General features: G+C 67.6%; 6 non-coding genes across 6 annotated transcripts; all 6 read right to left on the reverse strand.

Annotated features, from left to right (window-relative positions):
• Nucleotides 1-1,388: 1,388 nt before the first annotated feature.
• LOC141413320 (5S ribosomal RNA) lies at nucleotides 1,389-1,507 on the reverse strand. The gene has a single exon (XR_012438112.1). It is a non-coding gene; the product is annotated as a 5S ribosomal RNA (ribosomal RNA).
• A 2,130-nt stretch (nucleotides 1,508-3,637) lies between these two features.
• LOC141413321 (5S ribosomal RNA) lies at nucleotides 3,638-3,756 on the reverse strand. The gene has a single exon (XR_012438113.1). It is a non-coding gene; the product is annotated as a 5S ribosomal RNA (ribosomal RNA).
• Nucleotides 3,757-5,922: 2,166 nt separating this feature from the next.
• Nucleotides 5,923-6,041, reverse strand: LOC141413322 (5S ribosomal RNA). Its single transcript, XR_012438114.1, has one exon. It is a non-coding gene; the product is annotated as a 5S ribosomal RNA (ribosomal RNA).
• A 2,159-nt stretch (nucleotides 6,042-8,200) lies between these two features.
• On the reverse strand, nucleotides 8,201-8,319 carry LOC141413323 (5S ribosomal RNA). The gene has a single exon (XR_012438115.1). It is a non-coding gene; the product is annotated as a 5S ribosomal RNA (ribosomal RNA).
• A 2,151-nt stretch (nucleotides 8,320-10,470) lies between these two features.
• On the reverse strand, nucleotides 10,471-10,589 carry LOC141413325 (5S ribosomal RNA). Its single transcript, XR_012438117.1, has one exon. It is a non-coding gene; the product is annotated as a 5S ribosomal RNA (ribosomal RNA).
• Nucleotides 10,590-12,731: 2,142 nt separating this feature from the next.
• Nucleotides 12,732-12,850, reverse strand: LOC141413326 (5S ribosomal RNA). Its single transcript, XR_012438118.1, has one exon. It is a non-coding gene; the product is annotated as a 5S ribosomal RNA (ribosomal RNA).
• Between the last annotated feature and the right edge of the window lie 1,388 nt (nucleotides 12,851-14,238).

Below are 14,238 nucleotides of genomic sequence, written 5' to 3' on the forward strand. Positions count from 1 at the left end.
CACGCCAAGCACGCACGACTCCCGGGTCTCGTCTGCTCCTGGGTGCCCTGGGCCTCTTCCCTGTGCCGCTGCTGGGTCTTGTGCCCCTGCTTGGCCTCCTTCAGACCCGGCCCCGTGCTACGCGGCCACGTGCTACAGGATCGTGCCAGCAGAACTGGCCCTGGCTGAGCCCCGTACCCACCCTCCTGCCATCCCTGGCCCTGCTAGCAAATGGCAGAGATCCTCTGGCCTCCGAGCCCAGACAAAAATCCTGATGCAGTTGGCCGAGGGGCCGCAAACCAAGGCTTCGCTTGTTCCCGCTCAGGCCCCAGCCATACCCTCTTGTCCTTCGGCTGCTCGTGTGTGGGGTGGGGGAGAGGAGGGTGCGTCCCCGTGCGTGCGTGCGTGGTCTGGGTGTCTCTGCGTGGTGTGTGTGTGTGTGTGTGTGTGTGTTAGATGCCGTGCCTGGTGTAGGTGGGGAAGAGCAAGCCCTCACGCACAGAGCCCCATCACACACTGGGGCCGGGCCGAGGGGGTCAATCTGCTCGGCCTGATTGCGTTGGGCATACATTGCAGAAGGTGGGTTTTCCAAGGCGGAGCAGAGGGTCCCGGCACCTGAGGTTGTCCACGGGGAGAATGTCTGTTCCACGGGGGCAAGCGGTCCCTTCCGTCGTGCCCAAGCCCATGTGACCCCGAAGGCCAGGTGGCCCCGGTCCTTGAGCTGACTGAGGAGTGCTTTGAGACCCGGAGGGTGGCACAGGCGACTGGGCGCCAGCGGCGGCCCTCCCTCCCTTTGAGCGGGACGGGGAGCTGCCGCTGGCATCCGGAGCTCTGGCGGCCTGCGCCCTCTGTCCCTGTGACCGCAGGCTCTGCCGTGGGAGGCGGGATCCCACGTAGAGGTCGCGCGCTGGCTGCCCTGTCTTGGGTTGAGCGACGGAGCGCGACGTGGAGCAGCACCCGACTGAGGCTCCCTGCTTCTCTGTCCCCTGGCGTCTTGCCCTGGACCCAGTGCACCACCTTGTGGCGAGCCCAGGTGTGGCGCGTCCCGCTGTGGGGCCCGCTGGGGTGCAGGACCCACTTTCTCATGGCTTCCGCACGTCCCTCCCCGCCCGCCTGGAGGGCAGTTGGGGAGCGGTCCCCAACGTGGCCTGGGACCAACCTCGCTGGTGACCCGTGTCGCGGGCGCGCGCCCCAGGAGAGTGTGGGGAGGGGAGAGGATTCGGGGACGTAGCTGTGAGGATTCGGTGTGCGTGGGTCTGGCGGGTGGCCCGGACGGGGTCGGGGTCGTGGTCACGGTGGGTCGTTGTGGTGGTGGTGGTGGTGGTGGTGCTGGGGGTGGTGGTGGTGGTGGGGGGGGTGGTGGCGAAGTCCCCGAAGACAAAAGGAGCAGCGAGGGAGGGAGGAGCAAAAGCCTACAGCACCCGGTATTCCCAGGCGGTCTCCCATCCAAGTACTAACCAGGCCCGACCCTGCTTAGCTTCCGAGATCAGACGAGATCGGGCGCGTTCAGGGTGGTATGGCCGTAGACGCTAGCCGCCGCCTCCGGGAGCCCCAAGAGCCTGCCGAGGGCCCCGGCGTGCGTCTCCACGCTGCTCTCCTGGCACGGCTGGGAGTCCGGGTGGGGGCTGGCAGCCCGGGGCCAGCGGCCAGAGGCCCCGCGCGCCTGCTCGGGCAGCCGGTCTCGCCCAGGTGGCCGCTGGGTGGCTTTCTTCCCGAGGTGTCCTGCTGCCAGGACGAGGGTCAAGTTTTCTCGGGGGAAAATTTCTCAGTGCTCTCGGGCGCTTGTTCTTCTGGGAATGTCCACTGCTGTGGCCAAGGCGGGGGACGCACAGCTCGGGCCAGGGCAAGCAGCCGCCCTCCTCCGTCGCCTCCTGGAGCCGTATCCTTGGGTGGGTGCGTGGCTCCCAGCGGAGGTCTCGGGGACCCTTCCGGTCCTCTTCGTCCGGAAAGCGCCACTGCCCCTCCAGCCCATCAGGAAAACGGCAGCCGCGCCCTTCGCCGACCCGCTCCGCCCTCCTCCACACTCAGGGCCTGGGGCTGCGGGGCTGAATCGTGAGGCTTTCCAGCCCAGGACTTCACCTCTGGCCCCTTTCACACCCGGGATCTTGGGAAGAAGAAACAAAACCAAACACAGCCAAAGCCATCTCCTCCGACCCGGGGCCCCTCCACATCCCTTCCGATCCCGGGTTCCTGCCGGCCTCCCGGGGCGTTTCTCCCAGGCAGGCCTTCGCGGCCACTACACGGGGCTGAGCACTCGAGTCCTCGGGCGTCACGGGGCCCGCGGCCACGCCAAGCACGCACGACTCCCGGGTCTCGTCTGCTCCTGGGTGCCCTGGGCCTCTTCCCTGTGCCGCTGCTGGGTCTTGTGCCCCTGCTTGGCCTCCTTCAGACCCGACCCCGTGCTACGCGGCCACGTGCTACAGGATCGTGCCAGCAGAACTGGCCCTGGCTGAGCCCCGTACCCACCCTCCTGCCATCCCTGGCCCTGCTAGCAAATGGCAGAGATCCTCTGGCCTCCGAGCCCAGACAAAAATCCTGATGCAGTTGGCCGAGGGGCCGCAAACCAAGGCTTCGCTTGTTCCCGCTCAGGCCCCAGCCATACCCTCTTGTCCTTCGGCTGCTCGTGTGTGGGGTGGGGGAGAGGAGGGTGCGTCCCCGTGCGTGCGTGCGTGGTCTGGGTGTCTCTGCGTGGTGTGTGTGTGTGTGTTAGATGCCGTGCCTGGTGTAGGTGGGGAAGAGCAAGCCCTCACGCACAGAGCCCCATCACACACTGGGGCCGGGCCGAGGGGGTCAATCTGCTCGGCCTGATTGCGTTGGGCATACATTGCAGAAGGTGGGTTTTCCAAGGCGGAGCAGAGGGTCCCGGCACCTGAGGTTGTCCACGGGGAGAATGTCTGTTCCACGGGGGCAAGCGGTCCCTTCCGTCGTGCCCAAGCCCATGTGACCCCGAAGGCCAGGTGGCCCCGGTCCTTGAGCTGACTGAGGAGTGCTTTGAGACCCGGAGGGTGGCACAGGCGACTGGGCGCCAGCGGCGGCCCTCCCTCCCTTTGAGCGGGACGGGGAGCTGCCGCTGGCATCCGGAGCTCTGGCGGCCTGCGCCCTCTGTCCCTGTGACCGCAGGCTCTGCCGTGGGAGGCGGGATCCCACGTAGAGGTCGCGCGCTGGCTGCCCTGTCTTGGGTTGAGCGACGGAGGGCGACGTGGAGCAGCACCCGACTGAGGCTCCCTGCTTCTCTGTCCCCTGGCGTCTTGCCCTGGACCCAGTGCACCACCTTGTGGCGAGCCCAGGTGTGGCGCGTCCTGCTGTGGGGCCCGCTGGGGTGCAGGACCCACTTTCTCATGGCTTCCGCACGTCCCTCCCCGCCCGCCTGGAGGGCAGTTGGGGAGCGGTCCCCAACGTGGCCTGGGACCAACCTCGCTGGTGACCCGTGTCGCGGGCGCGCGCCCCAGGAGAGTGTGGGGAGGGGAGAGGATTCGGGGACGTAGCTGTGAGGATTCGGTGTGCGTGGGTCTGGCGGGTGGCCCGGACGGGGTCGGGGTCGTGGTCACGGTGGGTCGTTGTGGTGGTGGTGGTGGTGGTGCTGGGGGTGGTGGTGGTGGGGGGGGGTGGTGGCGAAGTCCCCGAAGACAAAAGGAGCAGCGAGGGAGGGAGGAGCAAAAGCCTACAGCACCCGGTATTCCCAGGCGGTCTCCCATCCAAGTACTAACCAGGCCCGACCCTGCTTAGCTTCCGAGATCAGACGAGATCGGGCGCGTTCAGGGTGGTATGGCCGTAGACGCTAGCCGCCGCCTCCGGGAGCCCCAAGAGCCTGCCGAGGGCCCCGGCGTGCGTCTCCACGCTGCTCTCCTGGCACGGCTGGGAGTCCGGGTGGGGGCTGGCAGCCCGGGGCCAGCGGCCAGAGGCCCCGCGCGCCTGCTCGGGCAGCCGGTCTCGCCCAGGTGGCCGCTGGGTGGCTTTCTTCCCGAGGTGTCCTGCTGCCAGGACGAGGGTCAAGTTTTCTCGGGGGAAAATTTCTCAGTGCTCTCGGGCGCTTGTTCTTCTGGGAATGTCCACTGCTGTGGCCAAGGCGGGGGACGCACAGCTCGGGCCAGGGCAAGCAGCCGCCCTCCTCCGTCGCCTCCTGGAGCCGTATCCTTGGGTGGGTGCGTGGCTCCCAGCGGAGGTCTCGGGGACCCTTCCGGTCCTCTTCGTCTGGAAAGCGACACTGCCCCTCCAGCCCATCAGGAAAACGGCAGCCGCGCCCTTCGCCGACCCGCTCCGCCCTCCTCCACACTCAGGGCCTGGGGCTGCGGGGCTGAATCGTGAGGCTTTCCAGCCCAGGACTTCACCTCTGGCCCCTTTCACACCCGGGATCTTGGGAAGAAGAAACAAAACCAAACACAGCCAAAGCCATCTCCTCCGACCCGGGGCCCCTCCACATCCCTTCCGATCCCGGGTTCCTGCCGGCCTCCCGGGGCGTTTCTCCCAGGCAGGCCTTCGCGGCCACTACACGGGGCTGAGCACTCGAGTCCTCGGGCGTCACGGGGCCCGCGGCCACGCCAAGCACGCACGACTCCCGGGTCTCGTCTGCTCCTGGGTGCCCTGGGCCTCTTCCCTGTGCCGCTGCTGGGTCTTGTGCCCCTGCTTGGCCTCCTTCAGACCCGGCCCCGTGCTACGCGGCCACGTGCTACAGGATCGTACCAGCAGAACTGGCCCTGGCTGAGCCCCGTACCCACCCTCCTGCCATCCCTGGCCCTGCTAGCAAATGGCAGAGATCCTCTGGCCTCCGAGCCCAGACAAAAATCCTGATGCAGTTGGCCGAGGGGCCGCAAACCAAGGCTTCGCTTGTTCCCGCTCAGGCCCCAGCCATACCCTCTTGTCCTTCGGCTGCTCGTGTGTGGGGTGGGGGAGAGGAGGGTGCGTCCCCGTGCGTGCGTGCGTGGTCTGGGTGTCTCTGCGTGGTGTGTGTGTGTGTGTGTGTGTGTGTGTGTGTGTGTGTGTGTGTGTGTGTGTTAGATGCCGTGCCTGGTGTAGGTGGGGAAGAGCAAGCCCTCACGCACAGAGCCCCATCACACACTGGGGCCGGGCCGAGGGGGTCAATCTGCTCGGCCTGATTGCGTTGGGCATACATTGCAGAAGGTGGGTTTTCCAAGGCGGAGCAGAGGGTCCCGGCACCTGAGGTTGTCCACGGGGAGAATGTCTGTTCCACGGGGGCAAGCGGTCCCTTCCGTCGTGCCCAAGCCCATGTGACCCCGAAGGCCAGGTGGCCCCGGTCCTTGAGCTGACTGAGGAGTGCTTTGAGACCCGGAGGGTGGCACAGGCGACTGGGCGCCAGCGGCGGCCCTCCCTCCCTTTGAGCGGGACGGGGAGCTGCCGCTGGCATCCGGAGCTCTGGCGGCCTGCGCCCTCTGTCCCTGTGACCGCAGGCTCTGCCGTGGGAGGCGGGATCCCACGTAGAGGTCGCGCGCTGGCTGCCCTGTCTTGGGTTGAGCGACGGAGGGCGACGTGGAGCAGCACCCGACTGAGGCTCCCTGCTTCTCTGTCCCCTGGCGTCTTGCCCTGGACCCAGTGCACCACCTTGTGGCGAGCCCAGGTGTGGCGCGTCCCGCTGTGGGGCCCGCTGGGGTGCAGGACCCACTTTCTCATGGCTTCCGCACGTCCCTCCCCGCCCGCCTGGAGGGCAGTTGGGGAGCGGTCCCCAACGTGGCCTGGGACCAACCTCGCTGGTGACCCGTGTCGCGGGCGCGCGCCCCAGGAGAGTGTGGGGAGGGGAGAGGATTCGGGGACGTAGCTGTGAGGATTCGGTGTGCGTGGGTCTGGCGGGTGGCCCGGACGGGGTCGGGGTCGTGGTCACGGTGGGTCGTTGTGGTGGTGGTGGTGGTGGTGCTGGGGGTGGTGGTGGTGGGGGGGGGTGGTGGCGAAGTCCCCGAAGACAAAAGGAGCAGCGAGGGAGGGAGGAGCAAAAGCCTACAGCACCCGGTATTCCCAGGCGGTCTCCCATCCAAGTACTAACCAGGCCCGACCCTGCTTAGCTTCCGAGATCAGACGAGATCGGGCGCGTTCAGGGTGGTATGGCCGTAGACGCTAGCCGCCGCCTCCGGGAGCCCCAAGAGCCTGCCGAGGGCCCCGGCGTGCGTCTCCACGCTGCTCTCCTGGCACGGCTGGGAGTCCGGGTGGGGGCTGGCAGCCCGGGGCCAGCGGCCAGAGGCCCCGCGCGCCTGCTCGGACAGCCGGTCTCGCCCAGGTGGCCGCTGGGTGGCTTTCTTCCCGAGGTGTCCTGCTGCCAGGACGAGGGTCAAGTTTTCTCGGGGGAAAATTTCTGTGCTCTCGGGCGCTTGTTCTTCTGGGAATGTCCACTGCTGTGGCCAAGGCGGGGGACGCACAGCTCGGGCCAGGGCAAGCAGCCGCCCTCCTCCGTCGCCTCCTGGAGCCGTATCCTTGGGTGGGTGCGTGGCTCCCAGCGGAGGTCTCGGGGACCCTTCCGGTCCTCTTCGTCCGGAAAGCGACACTGCCCCTCCAGCCCATCAGGAAAACGGCAGCCGCGCCCTTCGCCGACCCGCTCCGCCCTCCTCCACACTCAGGGCCTGGGGCTGCGGGGCTGAATCGTGAGGCTTTCCAGCCCAGGACTTCACCTCTGGCCCCTTTCACACCCGGGATCTTGGGAAGAAGAAACAAAACCAAACACAGCCAAAGCCATCTCCTCCGACCCGGGGCCCCTCCACATCCCTTCCGATCCCGGGTTCCTGCCGGCCTCCCGGGGCGTTTCTCCCAGGCAGGCCTTCGCGGCCACTACACGGGGCTGAGCACTCGAGTCCTCGGGCGTCACGGGGCCCGCGGCCACGCCAAGCACGCACGACTCCCGGGTCTCGTCTGCTCCTGGGTGCCCTGGGCCTCTTCCCTGTGCCGCTGCTGGGTCTTGTGCCCCTGCTTGGCCTCCTTCAGACCCGGCCCCGTGCTACGCGGCCACGTGCTACAGGATCGTGCCAGCAGAACTGGCCCTGGCTGAGCCCCGTACCCACCCTCCTGCCATCCCTGGCCCTGCTAGCAAATGGCAGAGATCCTCTGGCCTCCGAGCCCAGACAAAAATCCTGATGCAGTTGGCCGAGGGGCCGCAAACCAAGGCTTCGCTTGTTCCCGCTCAGGCCCCAGCCATACCCTCTTGTCCTTCGGCTGCTCGTGTGTGGGGTGGGGGAGAGGAGGGTGCGTCCCCGTGCGTGCGTGCGTGGTCTGGGTGTCTCTGCGTGGTGTGTGTGTGTGTGTGTGTGTGTGTGTGTGTGTGTGTGTGTTAGATGCCGTGCCTGGTGTAGGTGGGGAAGAGCAAGCCCTCACGCACAGAGCCCCATCACACACTGGGGCCGGGCCGAGGGGGTCAATCTGCTCGGCCTGATTGCGTTGGGCATACATTGCAGAAGGTGGGTTTTCCAAGGCGGAGCAGAGGGTCCCGGCACCTGAGGTTGTCCACGGGGAGAATGTCTGTTCCACGGGGGCAAGCGGTCCCTTCCGTCGTGCCCAAGCCCATGTGACCCCGAAGGCCAGGTGGCCCCGGTCCTTGAGCTGACTGAGGAGTGCTTTGAGACCCGGAGGGTGGCACAGGCGACTGGGCGCCAGCGGCGGCCCTCCCTCCCTTTGAGCGGGACGGGGAGCTGCCGCTGGCATCCGGAGCTCTGGCGGCCTGCGCCCTCTGTCCCTGTGACCGCAGGCTCTGCCGTGGGAGGCGGGATCCCACGTAGAGGTCGCGCGCTGGCTGCCCTGTCTTGGGTTGAGCGACGGAGCGCGACGTGGAGCAGCACCCGACTGAGGCTCCCTGCTTCTCTGTCCCCTGGCGTCTTGCCCTGGACCCAGTGCACCACCTTGTGGCGAGCCCAGGTGTGGCGCGTCCCGCTGTGGGGCCCGCTGGGGTGCAGGACCCACTTTCTCATGGCTTCCGCACGTCCCTCCCCGCCCGCCTGGAGGGCAGTTGGGGAGCGGTCCCCAACGTGGCCTGGGACCAACCTCGCTGGTGACCCGTGTCGCGGGCGCGCGCCCCAGGAGAGTGTGGGGAGGGGAGAGGATTCGGGGACGTAGCTGTGAGGATTCGGTGTGCGTGGGTCTGGCGGGTGGCCCGGACGGGGTCGGGGTCGTGGTCACGGTGGGTCGTTGTGGTGGTGGTGGTGGTGGTGGTGCTGGGGGTGGTGGTGGTGGTGGGGGGGGTGGTGGCGAAGTCCCCGAAGACAAAAGGAGCAGCGAGGGAGGGAGGAGCAAAAGCCTACAGCACCCGGTATTCCCAGGCGGTCTCCCATCCAAGTACTAACCAGGCCCGACCCTGCTTAGCTTCCGAGATCAGACGAGATCGGGCGCGTTCAGGGTGGTATGGCCGTAGACGCTAGCCGCCGCCTCCGGGAGCCCCAAGAGCCTGCCGAGGGCCCCGGCGTGCGTCTCCACGCTGCTCTCCTGGCACGGCTGGGAGTCCGGGTGGGGGCTGGCAGCCCGGGGCCAGCGGCCAGAGGCCCCGCGCGCCTGCTCGGGCAGCCGGTCTCGCCCAGGTGGCCGCTGGGTGGCTTTCTTCCCGAGGTGTCCTGCTGCCAGGACGAGGGTCAAGTTTTCTCGGGGGAAAATTTCTCAGTGCTCTCGGGCGCTTGTTCTTCTGGGAATGTCCACTGCTGTGGCCAAGGCGGGGGACGCACAGCTCGGGCCAGGGCAAGCAGCCGCCCTCCTCCGTCGCCTCCTGGAGCCGTATCCTTGGGTGGGTGCGTGGCTCCCAGCGGAGGTCTCGGGGACCCTTCCGGTCCTCTTCGTCCGGAAAGCGCCACTGCCCCTCCAGCCCATCAGGAAAACGGCAGCCGCGCCCTTCGCCGACCCGCTCCGCCCTCCTCCACACTCAGGGCCTGGGGCTGCGGGGCTGAATCGTGAGGCTTTCCAGCCCAGGACTTCACCTCTGGACCCTTTCACACCCGGGATCTTGGGAAGAAGAAACAAAACCAAACACAGCCAAAGCCATCTCCTCCGACCCGGGGCCCCTCCACATCCCTTCCGATACCGGGTTCCTGCCGGCCTCCCGGGGCGTTTCTCCCAGGCAGGCCTTCGCGGCCACTACACGGGGCTGAGCACTCGAGTCCTCGGGCGTCACGGGGCCCGCGGCCACGCCAAGCACGCACGACTCCCGGGTCTCGTCTGCTCCTGGGTGCCCTGGGCCTCTTCCCTGTGCCGCTGCTGGGTCTTGTGCCCCTGCTTGGCCTCCTTCAGACCCGGCCCCGTGCTACGCGGCCACGTGCTACAGGATCGTGCCAGCAGAACTGGCCCTGGCTGAGCCCCGTACCCACCCTCCTGCCATCCCTGGCCCTGCTAGCAAATGGCAGAGATCCTCTGGCCTCCGAGCCCAGACAAAAATCCTGATGCAGTTGGCCGAGGGGCCGCAAACCAAGGCTTCGCTTGTTCCCGCTCAGGCCCCAGCCATACCCTCTTGTCCTTCGGCTGCTCGTGTGTGGGGTGGGGGAGAGGAGGGTGCGTCCCCGTGCGTGCGTGCGTGGTCTGGGTGTCTCTGCGTGGTGTGTGTGTGTGTGTGTGTGTGTGTGTGTGTTAGATGCCGTGCCTGGTGTAGGTGGGGAAGAGCAAGCCCTCACGCACAGAGCCCCATCACACACTGGGGCCGGGCCGAGGGGGTCAATCTGCTCGGCCTGATTGCGTTGGGCATACATTGCAGAAGGTGGGTTTTCCAAGGCGGAGCAGAGGGTCCCGGCACCTGAGGTTGTCCACGGGGAGAATGTCTGTTCCACGGGGGCAAGCGGTCCCTTCCGTCGTGCCCAAGCCCATGTGACCCCGAAGGCCAGGTGGCCCCGGTCCTTGAGCTGACTGAGGAGTGCTTTGAGACCCGGAGGGTGGCACAGGCGACTGGGCGCCAGCGGCGGCCCTCCCTCCCTTTGAGCGGGACGGGGAGCTGCCGCTGGCATCCGGAGCTCTGGCGGCCTGCGCCCTCTGTCCCTGTGACCGCAGGCTCTGCCGTGGGAGGCGGGATCCCACGTAGAGGTCGCGCGCTGGCTGCCCTGTGTTGGGTTGAGCGACGGAGCGCGACGTGGATCAGCACCCGACTGAGGCTCCCTGCTTCTCTGTCCCCTGGCGTCTTGCCCTGGACCCAGTGCACCACCTTGTGGCGAGCCCAGGTGTGGCGCGTCCCGCTGTGGGGCCCGCTGGGGTGCAGGACCCACTTTCTCATGGCTTCCGCACGTCCCTCCCCGCCCGCCTGGAGGGCAGTTGGGGAGCGGTCCCCAACGTGGCCTGGGACCAACCTCGCTGGTGACCCGTGTCGCGGGCGCGCGCCCCAGGAGAGTGTGGGGAGGGGAGAGGATTCGGGGACGTAGCTGTGAGGATTCGGTGTGCGTGGGTCTGGCGGGTGGCCCGGACGGGGTCGGGGTCGTGGTCACGGTGGGTCGTTGTGGTGGTGGTGGTGGTGGTGGTGCTGGGGGTGGTGGTGGTGGTGGGGGGGGTGGTGGCGAAGTCCCCGAAGACAAAAGGAGCAGCGAGGGAGGGAGGAGCAAAAGCCTACAGCACCCGGTATTCCCAGGCGGTCTCCCATCCAAGTACTAACCAGGCCCGACCCTGCTTAGCTTCCGAGATCAGACGAGATCGGGCGCGTTCAGGGTGGTATGGCCGTAGACGCTAGCCGCCGCCTCCGGGAGCCCCAAGAGCCTGCCGAGGGCCCCGGCGTGCGTCTCCACGCTGCTCTCCTGGCACGGCTGGGAGTCCGGGTGGGGGCTGGCAGCCCGGGGCCAGCGGCCAGAGGCCCCGCGCGCCTGCTCGGGCAGCCGGTCTCGCCCAGGTGGCCGCTGGGTGGCTTTCTTCCCGAGGTGTCCTGCTGCCAGGACGAGGGTCAAGTTTTCTCGGGGGAAAATTTCTCAGTGCTCTCGGGCGCTTGTTCTTCTGGGAATGTCCACTGCTGTGGCCAAGGCGGGGGACGCACAGCTCGGGCCAGGGCAAGCAGCCGCCCTCCTCCGTCGCCTCCTGGAGCCGTATCCTTGGGTGGGTGCGTGGCTCCCAGCGGAGGTCTCGGGGACCCTTCCGGTCCTCTTCGTCCGGAAAGCGCCACTGCCCCTCCAGCCCATCAGGAAAACGGCAGCCGCGCCCTTCGCCGACCCGCTCCGCCCTCCTCCACACTCAGGGCCTGGGGCTGCGGGGCTGAATCGTGAGGCTTTCCAGCCCAGGACTTCACCTCTGGCCCCTTTCACACCCGGGATCTTGGGAAGAAGAAACAAAACCAAACACAGCCAAAGCCATCTCCTCCGACCCGGGGCCCCTCCACATCCCTTCCGATCCCGGGTTCCTGCCGGCCTCCCGGGGCGTTTCTCCCAGGCAGGCCTTCGCGGCCACTACACGGGGCTGAGCACTCGAGTCCTCGGGCGTCACGGGGCCCGCGGCCACGCCAAGCACGCACGACTCCCGGGTCTCGTCTGCTCCTGGGTGCCCTGGGCCTCTTCCCTGTGCCGCTGCTGGGTCTTGTGCCCCTGCTTGGCCTCCTTCAGACCCGGCCCCGTGCTACGCGGCCACGTGCTACAGGATCGTGCCAGCAGAACTGGCCCTGGCTGAGCCCCGTACCCACCCTCCTGCCATCCCTGGCCCTGCTAGCAAATGGCAGAGATCCTCTGGCCTCCGAGCCCAGACAAAAATCCTGATGCAGTTGGCCGAGGGGCCGCAAACCAAGGCTTCGCTTGTTCCCGCTCAGGCCCCAGCCATACCCTCTTGTCCTTAGGCTGCTCGTGTGTGGGGTGGGGGAGAGGAGGGTGCGTCCCCGTGCGTGCGTGCGTGGTCTGGGTGTCTCTGCGTGGTGTGTGTGTGTGTGTGTGTGTGTGTTAGATGCCGTGCCTGGTGTAGGTGGGGAAGAGCAAGCCCTCACGCACAGAGCCCCATCACACACTGGGGCCGGGCCGAGGGGGTCAATCTGCTCGGCCTGATTGCGTTGGGCATACATTGCAGAAGGTGGGTTTTCCAAGGCGGAGCAGAGGGTCCCGGCACCTGAGGTTGTCCACGGGGAGAATGTCTGTTCCACGGGGGCAAGCGGTCCCTTCCGTCGTGCCCAAGCCCATGTGACCCCGAAGGCCAGGTGGCCCCGGTCCTTGAGCTGACTGAGGAGTGCTTTGAGACCCGGAGGGTGGCACAGGCGACTGGGCGCCAGCGGCGGCCCTCCCTCCCTTTGAGCGGGACGGGGAGCTGCCGCTGGCATCCGGAGCTCTGGCGGCCTGCGCCCTCTGTCCCTGTGACCGCAGGCTCTGCCGTGGGAGGCGGGATCCCACGTAGAGGTCGCGCGCTGGCTGCCCTGTCTTGGGTTGAGCGACGGAGCGCGACGTGGAGCAGCACCCGACTGAGGCTCCCTGCTTCTCTGTCCCCTGGCGTCTTGCCCTGGACCCAGTGCACCACCTTGTGGCGAGCCCAGGTGTGGCGCGTCCCGCTGTGGGGCCCGCTGGGGTGCAGGACCCACTTTCTCATGGCTTCCGCACGTCCCTCCCCGCCCGCCTGGAGGGCAGTTGGGGAGCGGTCCCCAACGTGGCCTGGGACCAACCTCGCTGGTGACCCGTGTCGCGGGCGCGCGCCCCAGGAGAGTGTGGGGAGGGGAGAGGATTCGGGGACGTAGCTGTGAGGATTCGGTGTGCGTGGGTCTGGCGGGTGGCCCGGACGGGGTCGGGGTCGTGGTCACGGTGGGTCGTTGTGGTGGTGGTGGTGGTGGTGGTGCTGGGGGTGGTGGTGGTGGGGGGGGTGGTGGCGAAGTCCCCGAAGACAAAAGGAGCAGCGAGGGAGGGAGGAGCAAAAGCCTACAGCACCCGGTATTCCCAGGCGGTCTCCCATCCAAGTACTAACCAGGCCCGACCCTGCTTAGCTTCCGAGATCAGACGAGATCGGGCGCGTTCAGGGTGGTATGGCCGTAGACGCTAGCCGCCGCCTCCGGGAGCCCCAAGAGCCTGCCGAGGGCCCCGGCGTGCGTCTCCACGCTGCTCTCCTGGCACGGCTGGGAGTCCGGGTGGGGGCTGGCAGCCCGGGGCCAGCGGCCAGAGGCCCCGCGCGCCTGCTCGGGCAGCCGGTCTCGCCCAGGTGGCCGCTGGGTGGCTTTCTTCCCGAGGTGTCCTGCTGCCAGGACGAGGGTCAAGTTTTCTCGGGGGAAAATTTCTCAGTGCTCTCGGGCGCTTGTTCTTCTGGGAATGTCCACTGCTGTGGCCAAGGCGGGGGACGCACAGCTCGGGCCAGGGCAAGCAGCCGCCCTCCTCCGTCGCCTCCTGGAGCCGTATCCTTGGGTGGGTGCGTGGCTCCCAGCGGAGGTCTCGGGGACCCTTCCGGTCCTCTTCATCCGGAAAGCGCCACTGCCCCTCCAGCCCATCAGGAAAACGGCAGCCGCGCCCTTCGCCGACCCGCTCCGCCCTCCTCCACACTCAGGGCCTGGGGCTGCGGGGCTGAATCGTGAGGCTTTCCAGCCCAGGACTTCACCTCTGGCCCCTTTCACACCCGGGATCTTGGGAAGAAGAAACAAAACCAAACACAGCCAAAGCCATCTCCTCCGACCCGGGGCCCCTCCACATCCCTTCCGATCCCGGGTTCCTGCCGGCCTCCCGGGGCGTTTCTCCCAGGCAGGCCTTCGCGGCCACTACACGGGGCTGAGCACTCGAGTCCTCGGGCGTCACGGGGCCCGCGGCCACGCCAAGCACGCACGACTCCCGGGTCTCGTCTGCTCCTGGGTGCCCTGGGCCTCTTCCCTGTGCCGCTGCTGGGTCTTGTGCCCCTGCTTGGCCTCCTTCAGACCCGGCCCCGTGCTACGCGGCCACGTGCTACAGGATCGTGCCAGCAGAACTGGCCCTGGCTGAGCCCCGTACCCACCCTCCTGCCATCCCTGGCCCTGCTAGCAAATGGCAGAGATCCTCTGGCCTCCGAGCCCAGACAAAAATCCTGATGCAGTTGGCCGAGGGGCCGCAAACCAAGGCTTCGCTTGTTCCCGCTCAGGCCCCAGCCATACCCTCTTGTCCTTCGGCTGCTCGTGTGTGGGGTGGGGGAGAGGAGGGTGCGTCCCCGTGCGTGCGTGCGTGGTCTGGGTGTCTCTGCGTGGTGTGTGTGTGTGTGTGTGTGTGTGTGTTAGATGCCGTGCCTGGTGTAGGTGGGGAAGAGCAAGCCCTCACGCACAGAGCCCCATCACACACTGGGGCCGGGCCGAGGGGGTCAATCTGCTCGGCCTGATTGCGTTGGGCATACATTGCAGAAGGTGGGTTTTCCAAGGCGGAGCAGAGGGTCCCGGCACCTGAGGTTGTCCACGGGGAGAATGTCTGTTCCACG

Source organism: Castor canadensis, chromosome 10 (genome assembly GCF_047511655.1).
Source record: "Castor canadensis chromosome 10, mCasCan1.hap1v2, whole genome shotgun sequence".
NCBI classification, from domain to species: domain Eukaryota; kingdom Metazoa; phylum Chordata; class Mammalia; order Rodentia; family Castoridae; genus Castor; species Castor canadensis.